The 16,625-nt window shown below is 46.9% G+C and overlaps 1 pseudogene; it reads left to right on the top strand.

The window, feature by feature from the left end:
• The first annotated feature begins 5,132 nt into the window (after positions 1 to 5,132).
• LOC139002448 (protein phosphatase 1A-like) lies at positions 5,133 to 6,442 on the top strand (annotated as a pseudogene).
• The last annotated feature ends 10,183 nt before the right edge of the window (positions 6,443 to 16,625 follow it).

The raw sequence follows: 16,625 nt of genomic DNA, 5'->3' as shown, positions 1-16,625 counted from the left end.
ACCAGGCAAGTCCCCCAAGGGGAGCCGGGTGCAGAGCAGGGCTCTGCAAAGTCCCGACTGGACAGCCCAACCAGGACTGGAATCCCCACCACAGGGAGGCAGGACATGCCTGAGCATCTGTCCATTAGGGTGAAACTCAGTCTGTCAGAAATTGTTGTCTAACTCTATTTTAGTCATCAGCAAATTTCATTGAGTTTGCTTCATCCTTCCCTACTACACTATGACTTTATTTCAACCTTCCTGGTTTGTGGTGGTGGCTTTTTTTTCTTTTCAAATCAACTTTATTGTGGCTTAACTTACGTACAATAAAATGCACCCCTTTAAGCTGTACAATTTGGTGAGTTTTGATACATATTTATGCCATGTGTCAGGGTTTCTAAATGTGATCACTTTTTACTGTGGTAAAATATATATAACATTATCACCTGTCTTAAATGTACAATTCAGTGGCATTAAGTACATTCACTTTGTTGTGTAATCATCACTACTATCTTTCTCCAGAAATTGTTCACCTTCCCAAATTAAAACTCTCTATTCATTAGACAATAGCCTCCAACCCACAGCCACCATAACCACTGCATGCAGACTACACCACGTACCTCATATAAGTGGAATTATGCAGTATTCTGTCCCTTTTGTTTAGCTTATTTCATTTGACATAATGTCCTCAAAGTTCATCTATGTTGTAGCATGTGTCAGAATATCCCTCTTTTAAAGACTGAGTAATAGTCCGTTGTATGTCTATATTATGTTTTATCCATTGGGACATTTGAGTTTTTTCTGGGGTATTTTGTTGTTGCTGTGTGTTTAAGTAGACATCCTTAGATACTGTGCAATAAAGCAGTGACATAGGCAAGTCTCCAACAGCCTTTGAGAAGCTGAGTCACCAGCACCTTCTCAGCCACAAGCAGAGGAAGGTAGGAGGGGAGTCACGGCCACACTGCACATTGAATAAAGGACAGAGGAGAGATGAGATCAGATCCTGTTTTGTATTTTTGCTTTTAGTTTCTTCTTTAGAGGTTTAAAAGGCTGCTGCTACTTGGGATCTGCCTTGCCTTGTATACCCCACATCCTTTGAATCCTCCCACAGGCACTCCTATGGCTCAGCTCAGAATTCTAAGAAACAAGCCCTGTGCAGGACCCTGGTTGCCGGGCCCCGCAGGTGGGCCAGCCTCCCCTCCCGCAGCACACAGCTGCTCCAGCAGGGCTGTTATGAGCTGTGGAAAAGAGAAAGCCCAGTGTGTGTGTGTGGGGGGGGGGGGGGGGGGTGAGTGGAGGGTACCATTCTTCTGGAAACATATACCTATTCTTGCTCTTTTCTTGCTTTCAGGTATTTGTGAACTTTGCTAAGCAGCACACTGAAACTCATGACCTCCCTTTGTACCCCTGAGCTGCTGGAGCCAGCGAACAAGCCAAGGTACCCGCCACTCTTTCCCAGACCACTGGTTGGTCCACTGGGCCTGAGGGCCTCCAAGGCTCAGATATGCCTCCTACTCAACCACACACACTACGTGTTCCCCCCTACCTCTCTCTCCCAGTTCTGTGCCAAAGGACTTTCCATTGGTAGTGGTGGGGGTTCCTTTTATAGTCAGGAAACACTTTGGATGGTGTGGGAGAGCAGTTTTAAAAAGAATTTTCCCACATGTGTTTTCTTACAGCAAAAAGAATTTAGATTTTTGGAAATTAGAAGTAGGGAAAATAGGAGGAATAATAAATTGTCTTGATTGTTGGGATAGTTGACATCTATGTCTAGTCATGTGTTTGAATTTCAAAGGAAAAGAGTTAAGTGGCACTTGATTTCAATGGTAAACACATTTGGTTAAAGCAAGTATGGTCTGTTTTAGGAAGAGGGCTCTTTTTTCTTTATAAAATCATTTAAGAAACTACGAAAGAGGAAGAAGCAATAGAAGGTATGTACTCTGGCCAGTGATAACTCATGGGATAGGTGCATCCAGGTTCTTGCTCTGGCATCACACCCCAGGCCCATGTAGGGAGCACTTCCACCCCTTTCCAGTGAGAGAGAGAGAGAGAGAGAGAGAGAGAGAGAGAGAGAAGGCACCCAGACCCAGGTGCCTTAGTTTAAGCCTGGGATGATAAGGGGACAAATTATCTCAGTCATTCTCTCTAGACTTACCTGGAGAGTAAATCAAAGAAAATCAAAGCACTATTTCAACCAGCAAAGATGCGCAAAACCTTATTTCCCATAAAATTCTCATTCCTCCCACCAGTTTCTAATTGTATGAAAAACCAAATGCTGCTAATATAGGACATACTCCCTTCCGAGGCCATGCTTAGGATGAATTTTCCCCTTCCTTTGCCTAGTAAAGACCTAATGGCTACTTGGCAGGTTGATTTTGCCTCCATCTCCCCAGAGGGCCCAGAAATGTCTGAGCAAAGGTACCTGTCCAGGGAAAGTAAGCTTGGCTAAGATTTTCCTGCCACTCTTTCTCATAGAAAGGTCTTTAACCTGCTGTTTACACCCATAAAAAATTATTCTTTGAAAGCCATTTGCAGTTATGAATCCATTTTATGGCTCAGAATATATAATTGGTTAGCAAAAGTGTTGCCTACAACTATCAATGTCTTCTCAACCCCCACCAGGCATATTCTCTCTTAAAGGGCTACTACCAAACCTTCTCTGGGCCAGGTGAGGGGAGCTGATGGTCTATGACCTATAGCATTTCAAACCTGCCTTCTTGGCTTTTTTTTTTTTTAATATATTTTATTGACTTTTTACAGAGAGGAAGGGAGAGAGATAGAGAGTTAGAAACATCAATGAGAGAGAAACATCGATCAGCTGCCTCCTGCACATCTCCTACTGGATGTGCCTGCAACCCAGGTACATGCCCTTGAGCAGAATCAAACCTGGGACCTTTCAGTCCACAGGCTGACGCTCTATCCACTGAGCCAAACCGGTTTCGGCCTTCTTGGCTTTTAAGACAGGAAGAACCTGGTAACTTTTTTGGACTAAAAAGCAAATCTTAAGACACCATGGCAGCCTTTGGAAACCACCCAGGGGTGTAACTTCCGCTGAGATGTGAGCATGTACTACCAAGAGGGTGTGAGCCTCATGACGTCTGCACCTTAGAGACAGACAGACCTGAGGGGTCACCTGGCCCACACTGTTCACAGACACGGAAACAGCATAGCCCATAACCTTGGGCATCTGTCAGAATCACAGTGCCCTTGGCTGAGCTTCCTCCAACGACTAATCGATGGCTAACTTTTAAAATTTAAAAGCTGTTGTACCATCTCTTCAGAAAAGCGAGATGACAAAAGTCTATCTGGTCTCTGTCCGCAGGTCTGACCTCCTCCCACACGGCCATTCTCTGCAGCAGGACAGGAGCTCTGGGCAGCGGGAAGGGCAGGAGCCTCTGCCACGTGGCCGTCCGAGCCGACCAGCCAGCATCAGTAAGGCCTCGGCAGCAGAAACGAACACGTGGGCATACACAGATCCCCAAAGGGCTTCTGAGAAGGAAGCCAAACCGGGACACCTGATGCTGAAAGTGACCCTTGTCACCAGACCACAGAGATAGAAGCCCACTGCATCCTGCTAGTAGCTTTGAGCTCGACATCACTCTCACGTCAAGTGGATCTGCCTTTCTGTATGTGTATGTGGATCTGCTTTTCTCTATGTGTATGTGCATCTGTTTTATTTTTAAGGAGAAAATAAATGCAAACATATTTATCATACACTCTCTATGTTCACTGAGCCCTGGTGTGCACCATCTGGTATAGTTTTAGGCATAATTTGGGGCCAAGCAGCTTCCTGTCGTTGCGTGAGCTTCTGTGAGAGTCATTGCCACAGGAGGGCCAGTCATGGCAGGATTCTCAAACTGGGGGAAAGTGAATGGACTCCTCTTGATGTTCATGCCAAGTCTGCTCTGTAGGGTTTGAAGGAAACTCCCACTGGCAATGCATGTGAGCATTACCCATTGTTACCTGGGTATTATTTGAATCTCGGTTTCACATCTGTTTGCTCAGCTTATTTGAGAGCCTACCTCATAGGTGCAATTCAGACAGGAGTAGACGAGGCAAGGGCAGGTGAGGGTGGATCTTGGGTTGGATGTGAGATCCCACATGTCTTTGCAGCTGTTTAAGATGGCAAGGCCTCATTCGCACAGGGCCCGGCCATTTCCACAGAGCTCACGAGTGCGTCTTCTGCAGTGACGATAGGAGGCAGTGGTCACATGACACCTAATTGTTCCTATAAAAACTGACTAATTTTCAGAAATACTAGTTTTGAACCAAACCATTTCAAATGACTTGTGGGCAAGAACAAATGGACTTCTTGCCAAGGCAGGCTCCTTTGCACGCCCTCAGAGGGGCTACTAGTTCTAACATGTATGGAGCAGCGCCTCTTAAAGCACGTTATCCGTGGCCACACTCCAGAATCCGGGCAGGGCTGAGGGTAGGAGACGGAAGTGGAAGAGAAGGATGCTGGGTCATGGAGGACAGTGAACACCAGCTGCTGACAGTTTCCTGAGGACGCTGAGTCCTCTGTTTCTCCAGAGGCAGTCACAACTTTAACCCTTCACTGCTCCCAGCTGGCCACTTTCCAAATAATTATAGAGTTTACAACACTGATAGCCTCAGAGCTTAATCTGGTTTTGACTTAAAAAAAAAAAAAATCTACCAATGGCCACAACTATAAACCATGTAACTGGGGTTAGAATAGAGTTTAGGAAAGCCCAGGAGTGCGCTGTGAATACTCAGCATCACACTATGGCATCCTGGCTGGTTTGGGAAGAAAATTAGCAACTGCAACATCACAGGGACACGGGCAAAGCAGGGAGTGGGGCAAGCTATCATGCCTGGTGTGGGGGTTGTGAGGGTTGTAGAGCAACTTCATGGACTGGAAAGGCTCAGGCATAGGTAGTACCTCACCCTTCATGAGGAAAGTTCAGTTTAGCTGTCTGTCTCCACTCCACCTGAGCTCACAAATAGAAAAGTCGGTGTCTTTTTCTTTTTTCTTCATTTTCCCCAGCTTCTGTCATGCAGAAAACACTCAACAATACTTGCCAAACTCAATACTATGAAAACCCAGTAAAAAATATACAGAAAAAAAGCAGGTCCAAGAAAATGTTGCCTTAAAGACAGTGGCAAAGGGCAAATGGAGCAACAGCGGAGCCATGCTTGAAAATATCAGTGACAGATCTCCTTCCAACTGCTCTGCCGTGGTGGCTGAGCCGGTGGGTGAGGGACCAGCTCTCTGCCCGCTGCTCCAATGCCCGGATGATCTGAGCCTTGAGGGCGCCGAAAGCCAGGACCCTGGAGGCAGGCTGGCTCCTCCCCTCCTCTGCCCCATCCCCTGCCTGACCTGGTCCGCAGCCCCTTTGGTGACCCCCATCCCACCCCCTTTCAGGCCGTGGCCGCCTTGACCAGCCGACCAGGCACCTGCTGGCCCAGGGCTGCTCCAGACCTAAAGGATCAAGACATAATGGGAGCATGTTAGACAAGCCAAAGATGGAAAACATAATGCCCATGGGTAGGGTAATGGGTTGTGATATGCGCTAAGCAGCATGCGAGGCTGGCGAGTTGAAATGGAGGATGCACAAACAGCTGTGATTGGTTTGCCAAGTGGACTTGAAACATGGTCATTCTTTGCTCTGTATGCTGGGCATGCTGGTTCTCAGGTTGCCAAATACTGCTGTGAGCATTTGTTAGATCACATCACCAATAACCAGGATTTTAAAGGGTCTACAGGAGCACCTTCTGTTGAAAATGTAAAGAATGGAATCAGAACAGGTTTTCTGGAGATTGATGAACACATGAGAGCTATGTCAGAGAAGAAACATGGTACAAATAGAAATGGGTCAACAGCTGTGGATGTCTTCATTTCACCTCACCAGACTTATTTCACTAACTGTGGAGACTCGAGAGGTTTCCTTTGTAGGAACAGGAAAGTTCATTTCTTCATACAAGATCACAAGTCAAGTAATCCGCTGGGAAAAGAACAGATTCAGAGTGCAGGTGGTTCTGTAATGACTCAGCGTGTGAATGGCTCTCTGGCTGTATCAAGGGCACTTAGGGACTTTGATTACAAATGTGTCCATGGAAAAGGGCGTACAGAGCAGCTTGTCTCACCAAAGCCTGACGTCCATGATACTGAAAGATCTGAAGAAGATGATCAGGAGAAACCAAGATGGCAGCATAGGTAAACACCTGAAATTGCTGCCTCACACAACCACTTCAAAACTACAACTAAAAGACAAAACAGACATCATCCAGAAACACAGGAAGGCTGGCTGAGTGGAAATTCTACAACTAGAAGGAAAGAGAAAAGCACACTGAGACTCAGAGGAGGTGCAGAAGTAAAGTGCAGAGGTACGGAGGTGCACACAGAAAGAGCTGGCAACTGAGGACGCGGTTGTCTTTTTCAATCAGGAGGGAGTCTCAAGCTCCCGACTGCTCCGAACTCCAGTTCCCGGTGAATCTCTGAGGACCCAGACTCATACGGGGAGAAACTGGACTGTCTGGCATTGGTTGGAACTCGAGGGCGGCTTTCTCTCAGAGGTGCTTGCAGCGATTACCACGGGATACTGAGACCCAGGGCCTCTTAGGGTAGGGCTGAGGATCAGCCATAGCTGTTTGCTCCGCCCTGTTGATTCCCTGAGACCCTGCCCCACCCAAGCTGTGTGCAGAGGCTTTTGCATATGAATGGCCTGGCCCTTGCAATCTAAAATTACCTAACAAACTGCAGCTGGGTCAGAGAGACCCAGAACATCCAAAAGAAGGCCCTACAGCAGCTTGCATTGCTTCACAGCTGGGCCTCATCTGGGCACCTCCAAACCCCAAACAAGGAAGAGGAAACTGCAGATCTCTCCATAGCTCCTGCTGGGTAGCCTCAGGCAGAGGCTAAATTAGCACCTCCTTAGAGATCCAAGAGCCTGTGTACCCAGTGGTCAGATTGGGACCATCCAGATTACAACGCCTCAGATCCATAAGGGACACACTCAGGGGGCAGACTCTGTGAGCACCAAAGCCCCACTGAAGCAAGTCTTGCCCCAGAAGGGTGTCTCTAGCACAGAAGTTCTCCCACTGTAGACACAGCTGATTCTCACAGCCAATTGGCCTGGAGGTCAAGTCCTCCCAGTGATACCTACAACAATCAAGGCTTAACTACAATGAGACTGTGCACAAAGCCCACAAAGGGGTGCACCAAGAGTGTCCACCTCAAGTAATTGGGGAGGCTGAGCCACTTGGCCCTATAGGACACCTAGCACACAAAGCCACTCTATCAACACAGGGAAGCAGCCAAAATGTGGAGACAAAGAAACAGATCACAAATGACAGAAATGGAGGAAAGCAAACTACTGGATATAGAGTTCAAAACCACGGTTATAAGGTTTTTCAAGAATTTTCTAGAAACCGCCGACAAATTTAGTGAGACCCTGGAGGATATGAAAAAGGACCAACTAGAAATTAAGCATACACTGACTGAAATAAAGGATAATATACAGAGATCCAACAGCAGACAAGAGGATCCCAAGAATCAAGTCAAAGATTTGAAATACGAAGAAGCAAAAAATACCCAACCAGAAAAGCAAAAAGAAAAAAGAATCCAAAAATATGAAGATAGTGTAAGGAGCCTCTGGGACAACTTCAAGTGTACCAACATCCAAATTATAGGGGTGCCAGAAGGAGAGAGAGAGCAAGATATTGAAAACCTATTTGAAGAAATAATGACAGAAAACTTCCCCTACCTGGTGAAAGAAATAGATTTACAAGTCCAGGAAGCACAGAGAACCCCAAACAAAAGGAATCCAAAGAGGACCACACCAAGACACATCATAATTAAAATGCCAAGAGCAAAAGACAAAGAGAGAATCTTAAAAGCAGCAAGAGAAAAAAAGTCAGTTACCTACAAGGGATTACCCATATGACTGTCAGCTGATTTTTCAACAGAAACTATGCAGGCCAGAAGGGAGCGGCAAGACATATTCAAAGTGATGAATAGCAAGAACCTACAACCAAGATTACTTTACCCAGCAAAGCTATCATTCAGAATTGAAGGTCAGATAAAGAGCTTCACAGATAAGAAAAAGCTAACAGAGTTCATCACCACCAAACCAGTATTATATGAAACTAGTAGCCCGGTGCACAAAAATCTGTGCACTCGGAGAGGGGGGGTGTCCCTCAGTTATTAAACATTTATTGGCACAACGCTGACCACATTGGTGGTGGTGGTGGTCTTGTCAGAATGTGTTATAATATGCAGATGCAAATCTATTTAAACAGATTTGATGTAGATATTTTCAAAGATGGAAGAATTGTCCCTGTCAACTATTTTAGTTGATTCATATCTTCAGTAATTGTCATCATTGCAAAGTTTTCAGTCCCCATATGGATTGCTGGATATAATAGGTCATGCACTGTCCCTGTCCTTTGTAGCCTTTGTGACCTTAAGGAGGACTCTAGTTTTCCATGTATATGTTTAAGTACCAACCTTACCAGCTTAAAAATGTAAGCTTTTAACACTGCTCTCTCTGTTCCGTATCCTTCCGATGAAAAGTGGAGTTGGGTTGCAGCACAGGAGAGAAATTCAGAAGGGGAATATTGAAGTAATGACTATAGTAGGAGAAGAGGGAACCCATTTCCCTGGCCAAAGGCGCTGGCACTCTGGACCACAGGGCTGGCAGCTTCTCCGGGTGGCTGCAGCCTGGGACCTCGGGTGGGTGGCTTGTCCATCAGCCAGCAGCAGGCACTGGCGCCTGGACCAAAGGTGGGCAGCTTCTTCTTCTGGCAGCTTCTTCTTCTTCTGTGCTTCCAGGGAGGTCAGTCAGTAATGTGTATATGTGTGTGCATGCAAACATAGGCATGTACACGTGTGTATGTGGAAATCTGCTGGGCAAGTCAAAACCATAGAAGAGTTGCCCCCTATCTCTTGAATCTTCCAGAGATATCCCCCACTTTTTTATTCTATCACTATTGGAGACTCAGTATTTGCAGCCAGCAAGCCAGTAACTCTCTCAGTGTCTATTTATGACTTCTTCTTTCCCTGTCTGTCTTCCAACCCCTAATCATATTTCCACCTGGATGCATCATATTTACTCCCAATATTCTGTATAGAGAAGGAGTCAGGATGCTGTCTTCCCAAGAATAGTACTCAGTAACAAACCAATTGCATTTTAGTTAGGCAATGCCCCTAACCACCCTACAAATCCCTTCTACCATGCATTTCTGTTTCCCTTTTTGTTTGTTGGATTTTTCTGCTGCTCCTTCTCCTCACCCCATCACCCTTGGATCATAATGTAAAATTCTTTTACATTGTCAAGAAATTATTAAAAATACAGGTACTTTGAAAAAAAATACAGGTACTTCTCTGATCACCGGCAAGGGACAGGAGGGGGGAGGCAGGGAAGAGGCGGCTGCTGGCCCCCCAAGATCTACGTGGCAGCACACATAAAGGCCAGGACCCAGTCTCATGGGTTTTACCCACGTAGTTTGAAAGATGTTCAAGATCTACGTGGCGGCCAGAACCCGGTCTCATGGGCTTTGCAGTTTGAAAGGTGCTCACGATCTACGTAGTGGCTAGGACCCGGTCTCGGGGGGTTTGCAGTTCGATCTACGTGGGCGGTCAGGACCTGGTCTCATGGGGTTTTACCTGCGCAGTATGCAAGGTGCTCGCGATCTCCATGGCAGTCAGGACCCGGTCTCATGGGGTTTGCATTTGAAAGGTGCTTGCGATCTACCTGGTGGTCAGGACCCGGTCTCATGGGGTTTGCATTTGAAAGGTGCTCATGATCTACCTGGCGGTCAGGACCTGTTCTCATGGGGTTTGCAGTTTGAAAGGTGCTTGAGATCTACGTGGCGGCCAGGACCCGTTCTCATGGGATTTTACCCGTGCAGTTTGCAAGGTGCTCGTGACCTACGTGGCGGCCAGGACCCAGTCTCATGGGGTTTGCAGTTTGAAAGGTGCTCGCGATCTACCTGGTGGTCAGGACCTGTTTTCATGGGGTTTTACCAGTGCAGTTTGCAAGGTGCTCGCGATCTATTTGGCGGCCAGGACCCAGTCTCAGGGGGTTTGCAGTTAGATCTACCTGGGCGTCAGGACCTGGTCTCATGGGGTTTTACCCGCGCAGTTTGAAAGGTGCTTGCAATCTACTTAGGTGTCAGTGCTGCCTCTTCCCTGCCCCACCCGGCTTCTCCGATCACGCCTGGGGGGCCGGGCAAAGGCCCCCGCTTCTCCGATCATGGCTGGGGGGCCAGGCAAAGGCCCCTGCTTCTCCGATCACACCTGGGGGGGCGGGGCAAAGGCCCCCGCTTCTCCAATCACGCCTGGTGGGCAGGGCAAAGGCCCCATCTTCTCCGATCCCGCCTGGGGGGCCAGGCAAAGGCCCCATCTTCTCCGATCATGCCTGGGGGACTGGGCAAAGCCCCCCGTTTCTCCGATCACGGGGCAAAGGCCCCCTCTTCTCCGATCATGCCTGGGGGGCCGGGCAAAGGCCCCCGCTTCTCCTATCATGCCTGGGGGGCCGGACAAAGGCCCCCACTTCTCTGATCATGCCTGGGGTTTGGGCAAACCCTCCGGTTCTCCGATCCCACCTGGGGGGCAGGGCAAAGGCCCCTGCTTCTCCAATCAAGCCTGGGGGTCCTGGCAAATGCCCCCACTTCTCCGATCAAGCCTGGGGGGGCAGGCAAAGACCCCCGCTTCTCTGATCATACCTAGGGGGCCAGGCAAAGGCCCCAGCTTCTCCGATCATGCCTAGGGGGCTGGGCAAAGGCTGCCCAGTTCTTACCTGCTGCCTGGGTTTCCAATCACCATCAGCAGCAGGCAGCTTCTTCCGTCCTTCCCAGTTTGCCTCCCAGCATTGCGCCTATGTATGCCGCCATCTTTGTTGGTGGTTAACCGCCATCTTTCTTGGCAGTTAATTTGCATATCACCCTAATTAGCCAATGGGAAGCATGTCGGAGGTACGGTCAATTACCATGTTTGTCTTTTATTAGATTAGATGCTGAAAGGTATCCTTTAAGAAGAGGAAGAAGAAGAAAAAGGTAAAGATACAAATTATGAACAAAAAATACACATTTATCAACAAGTGAATCTAAATATCAAGTGAATAAATAATCTAATGAACAGAATAAACTGGTGAATATAATAGAATCAGGGGCATAGAAAGGGAGTGGACTGACTATTCTCGGGGGGAAAGGGGTGTGGGGGTGGGGAAAGAGACTGGACAAAAATCATACATCTATGGATGAGGACAGTGGCGGGAAGGGGGTAGGGGCAGAGAGTGGGGTGGGAACCAAGTGGAGGGAAGCTATGGGGGGAAAAAAGAGGAACAACTGTAATAATCTGAACAATAAAGATTTAATTTTAAAAAAAAAAAGAAGAAGAAAGCAGAACAGCCTTATTGCTGATACAGAGAAAGCTTTAGTGGTCTGGATACAGCATCAACACAGCCACAGCATTCTCTTTAGCCAAAGCTGAATCCAGAGCAAAGCCCTAACTTCAGTTCTGTGAAGGCTGAGAGAGGTGAGGAAGCTGCAGAAGAAAAGCAGAAGCCAGCAGAGGCTGGTTCATGAAGTCTAAGAACAGAAGCCATCTCCTTACCATAAAAGGGCAAGGGGAAGCAGCAAGTGCTGAGCTAGAAGCTGTAGTAAGTTATCCAGAAGATCTAGCTATGACAATGAATGAAGGTGGCTACACTAAACAGCAGATTTTCAATGTGGCAAAAGGGGCTCTATATTGGAAGAAAATGCAATATAGCTGAAGAGGAGAAGTCAATGCCTGGCTTCACAGCATCAAAGGACAGGTTGACTCTCTTCTTAGGGGCTAATGCAGCCAATGACTTTAAGTCGAAGCCATTGCTCATTGACTATTCTGAAAATCCTAGGGCTCTTAAGAATATGCTAAATCTACTGTTCCCGGACAACAAAGCCTGAGTCACAGCACATCTGTTGGCAACATGGTTTACTGAATACTTTAAGCCCACTTCTCAGAAGAAAGATTTCTTTGAAAATATTGCTGCTCACTGACAATGCACCTGATCAGCCAAGAGTTCTGATTAATGTTGTTTTCATGCCTGCTCACACAACATCCATTCTGGACTCATGGATCAAGGAGTAATTTCAATTTTAAAGTCTTTTTATTTAATAAGTACTTTTTATAAAGATTCCATAGAGATTCCTCTGATGGATCTAGGCAAAGTAGATTGAAAACCTCTAGAAAGGATTCACCATTCTAGATGCCATTAAGAGCATTTATGGTTCATGGGAAGAAGTCAAAATATCAACATTAACAAGTGTTTGGAAGAAGTTCATTCCAACCCTCATGAATGACTTTGAGTTGTTTAATACTTCAGTGGTAGAAGTAACTGCAGATGTGGTGGAAATAGCAAGCGAAGTAGAACTAGAAGCAGAGCCTGAAAATGTGACTGAATTGTTGTAATTTTATGATAAAACTTTAATGGGTGAGGAGGTATTTTTTTATAGATGAGGATAGAGAGATTCTATTTTTTAAATGGAATCTACTCCTGGTGAAGATGTTGTAAAGATTTTTGAAATTACAGTAAGGAAGTTAGAATATTACATAAACTTAGTTCATAAAGCAGCACCAGGTTTGAAAGGATTGACTAATACTGAAAAAAGTTCTACTGTGAGTAAAATGCTATGAAACAGAATCACAGTCTATAGAACAATTGTTCCTGAAAGGAAGAGTCAGTGGAAGCAGAAAACTTTACTGTGGTGTTTTAAGAAATTGCCACAGCCACTCAAGCCTTCAGCATTCACCACCCTGATCAGTCAGCAGCCATCAACATCGAAGAAAGACCCTCTGTCAGCAAAAAGATTATAACTTGCTGAAGGCTCAGATGATGGTTAGTATTTTTAGCAATAAAGTATATTTAAATTAAGGTGTATGCATCATTTTTAAACATTTTTTAATTGATTTCAGAGAAGAAGGGAGAGGGAGAGAGAGATGGAAACATCAGTGATGAGAGAGAATCATTGATTGGCTACCTCCTGCACGCCCCACACTGGGGATCGAGCCTGAAACCCGGGCATGTGCCCTTGACCAGAATCGAAAACCTGGGACCCTTCAGTCCATAGGTTGATGCTCTAGCCACTGAGCCAAATAGGCTAGGGCTGCATCATTTTTTAGGCATAATGTTAATGCACACATAACAGACTACTGTGTATTTCAAATATAAGTTCTATATGCACTGGGAAACAAAAAAAAAAAATATGTGCCTCGCTTTATTGCAATGTTTGCTTTAATGTGATGCCTTGGAGTAGAACCAGAGTATCTCCAAGATATACCTGTATTCACCTTTACATGGGGGGACCCTTACAGCTTCACATCTATGCACAGTAATGACCCAGAAGGTCCGTCTACCCCAGCTGATCCAGGAGCCAGCGGTGTCAGCCACACCCTTCAGAGGTGTGCACTGGGAGTTCCTCTCACCCTCCATGGAGACCCTGCCGTGGGTAGCTCCAGCATTCCCAGGCATGGGCTATTAAGCCAGGGTTCTTGGGTGGGAGACTTCATATCTCCCCATCCTACAGCCCAACTGGGAAAGAGACTCCATGAGTCTGAACAGGGAAGCTTGAGAAGTGCACCATTAGTCAACATCTCAAAGGCTGAAGATTGCTTCAGGTTTTCTCTTAGTGTAATAATCAGGGATCATAGTTTAGTGTGGAAAGATTGTTCCCTTTCAAATAACCCACAACTTTTTTTTTTATAATTTTAATTCCTTAAAAACCTTGTTAGCAATACTATTAGAGAACTCTAAGTCATTTTTAAATTGTTTTTGAAGTATTGTCTAATTATGGCACTTTAAAAAAAATCTAGGAACATTTTATTCTTTTATCCTTTTCTGGCAGGAATGATGAAAGCCTAACTGCACCAGGGTGGTCAATGACACTCTTAAAATCAAACAAAAACCTAATTTTTTTTTCCAATTTGCCTAAGTAGTGCATATTCCTTGTAGAAAATTGGGATACTGCAAAATTTCCCATTGACTAAATGGGCATCACGTATTCACCCACCAGCAGCCACTGCTGGCATTTTATGTCTTTCAAGTCTTCCTTTTCAGTATTTTTGTCTGTACATTACATAAATAATTTTTTAATATATTTTTATTAATTTCAGAGAGGAAGGGAGAGGGAGAGGGATAGAAACATCAATGATGAGAGAGAATCACTCATAGGCTGCCTCCTGCACAGCCCCACGGGGGATGGAGCCCACAACCCAGGCATGTGCCCTTCACCGGAATTGAACCGGAGACTCATCAGTCCGTAGGCCGACACTCTATCCACCGAGCCAAACCAGCTAGGGCATGAATAATGTTTTAATGTATAATTAAAACATAAAATTATAATCATTTATACAACTCTTTAGAAGTCTTTTTTAAAACTATATGTTGTGAACATTGTTAAAAGAAAAACATGATTTATATGACTATAAATTAGTCCATTTCTGGGTTATACTATTTTTCACATTTTCTGGATATTATTTATTTTCAGTCAACTTTTTACTTCTCCAACAGTAAAACGAGCAGCTCCTGGGGATCCCCGCAAAAAACTTGGGGAGCCCAGTGCAGCACCTAAGAGAGACCCACACAGCATCTGGGAGAGTCCGGAGCAGTGCCTGTTGGCCCTGTGTGAGACTTTCAGAAGCCTTAGCAACACCGGCCAGAGCCCAGCACACCACCTTGGGGAGCCCAGTGCAGCGCCTGAAACAGGTTCGCACAAGCCTCAAAGAGCGCTTCGAAACCCCTTGATAAGCCCCGAGCAGCACTGTCTGCGCCCCAGACAACAACTGGGGAGCCCAGTGCAGCCCCAGAGACAGTATCACGCAACTGCCAGGGAGAGCCCCGAGGAGTGCCTGGAGGAGCCCTGGACAAAAACTTGGGAGGATCCACGTAGTGCCTGCTAGAACCCCACGCAACAGCTTGGAGAGCCCGGGGACGCTGGGGGGAGCCTGGCACAATGCCTGGGAGAGCCCTGCGCCAAATCTTGGGAAGCCTCGCGCATCAACTGCCAGAGCCCCATGCGACATTTTGGGAGCCTGTGGAGCTGCTGGGAGAGCCCCGCGCAATGCATGGAAGAGCCCAGCCCAACACCGTGAAAAGCCCCCATTGCCGCGCCTTCCAGAATCCCATGCAAAACCTTGTGAAGCCCAGGTCAGCGCCTACCATAGCCCAACGCAACGTGTTAGGGAGCCCGGGGCAGTGAACGTGAGGCCCCGCACGGCCCCTAGGAGAGCCCTGAGCAGTGCTGGAAGAGCGCAGCGCCACACCTTGGGAAGCAGATGCAGTGCCAGGCAAGCCCAGCGCGGCGGTGTGGGAGAGCCGTGAGAAATGCCCCGGAGGCCCTCCTCACACCTAGGGAGCATGCGCAGCGCCAAAGAAACACCTCGGGGAGCCCAGTGTGGAAAGCTTCGCACAACACCTAAGGTGCCCCAAGCAGTGCCTATACACCCGGAGAAGCCTCCGGCGCAACACCTTGGGCAGCCCAATGAAGCACTGAGGATAGCCCCACCCGACACCCAATAGAGCCCCAGCAGTGTTTGGAAAAGCCCTGCACACCACCTTGGGAGCCCAGAGGAGAGCCTGCATGAGCCCCACAGACCACCATGGGGAGCCCGATACAGCGCCTGGGTTTGCTGTACAACGCTTGGGATCTAAGCAGAGCAGGCCTGGAGCCCCCGATGACACAGGGTGGTGGACACATTATGAGCAGATGGCCCCTTCCCCACGTCCTAACTCTGCCAGCCAAGAACTGGAAACTTTGGTGACATCTGGAGACAGCACCAATGGCATGGACTTTGGTGTCTGGCTTCTGCGATATTCTCCAAGCTTCTGTGAGCAGTGGCTACAAAAGAAGCCTTCGAGAAGCAGGATGGAGAAGTTGTCCTGTGGAGCCGCATTCAATAGACAGGTTTACGGACACAGGTGGGGTACCCTTTTGGGGTCTTCCAGGAAGAGCTGAAGGGCATTTTGAGGGGCCTGAGAACCTGCTTTTACTTGGGATACTGTCTGGGCACACATATATATGCACTTCTTTCAAAGTCTGGGAGAATAATGGTTTTCTTGGGGAAATGGGATTATGAGTGAGGCAGGAAATTCCACTTTCTATTGTATACACTTCTGGGATTTTTATTTTTCACTAAGAAACATATTACTTTCATAATAGCAACATGCAAGAAGGTAGTGCCATTTAGGAAAAAATATATACAAAATATATGATATTTGACATTTAAGGACTGAGCCCTTCCCTGCAGTGCTGGTAAGAGCCTGAGCCCACAGTAATGTCATCTAGTGTGTGTTGTGACTGGTGGCAGGAAAGAAAGCACAGAGCAGTGGGATGCACAGCAGCTTTCCTGGCCCCGGTGTCTGGTACCAAACGATGTCCAAGGGCAAAGGCTGGTGTGTTGGCCAGTGTGAAGCACCAGGGCTAGTTACGATCCCTGGCCTAGAGGCCCTGACTTATTCTGCCTCCAGAGTTCTTAGAACAATGCATTCTTTTGTAAACAGTCAGACATGCTTAGATTGCAAACAAGATGTGGACCTGAGCCCTGGCCGGTGTGACTCAGTTGGCTGGAGCATCGTCCTGCACACTAAAAAGGTGACAGGTTCGATTTCCTGGTCAGGGTACATACCTAGGTTGCGGGTTCAATT

This window comes from Myotis yumanensis, unplaced genomic scaffold (assembly GCF_028538775.1).
Source record: "Myotis yumanensis isolate MYYU_CA2020_CCGP unplaced genomic scaffold, mMyoYum1.0.hap1 SCAF_2, whole genome shotgun sequence".
NCBI lineage: Eukaryota > Metazoa > Chordata > Mammalia > Chiroptera > Vespertilionidae > Myotis > Myotis yumanensis.
Note: the sequence above shows the minus strand (reverse complement) of the source record. Positions and strands in the feature narration are given on the sequence as shown.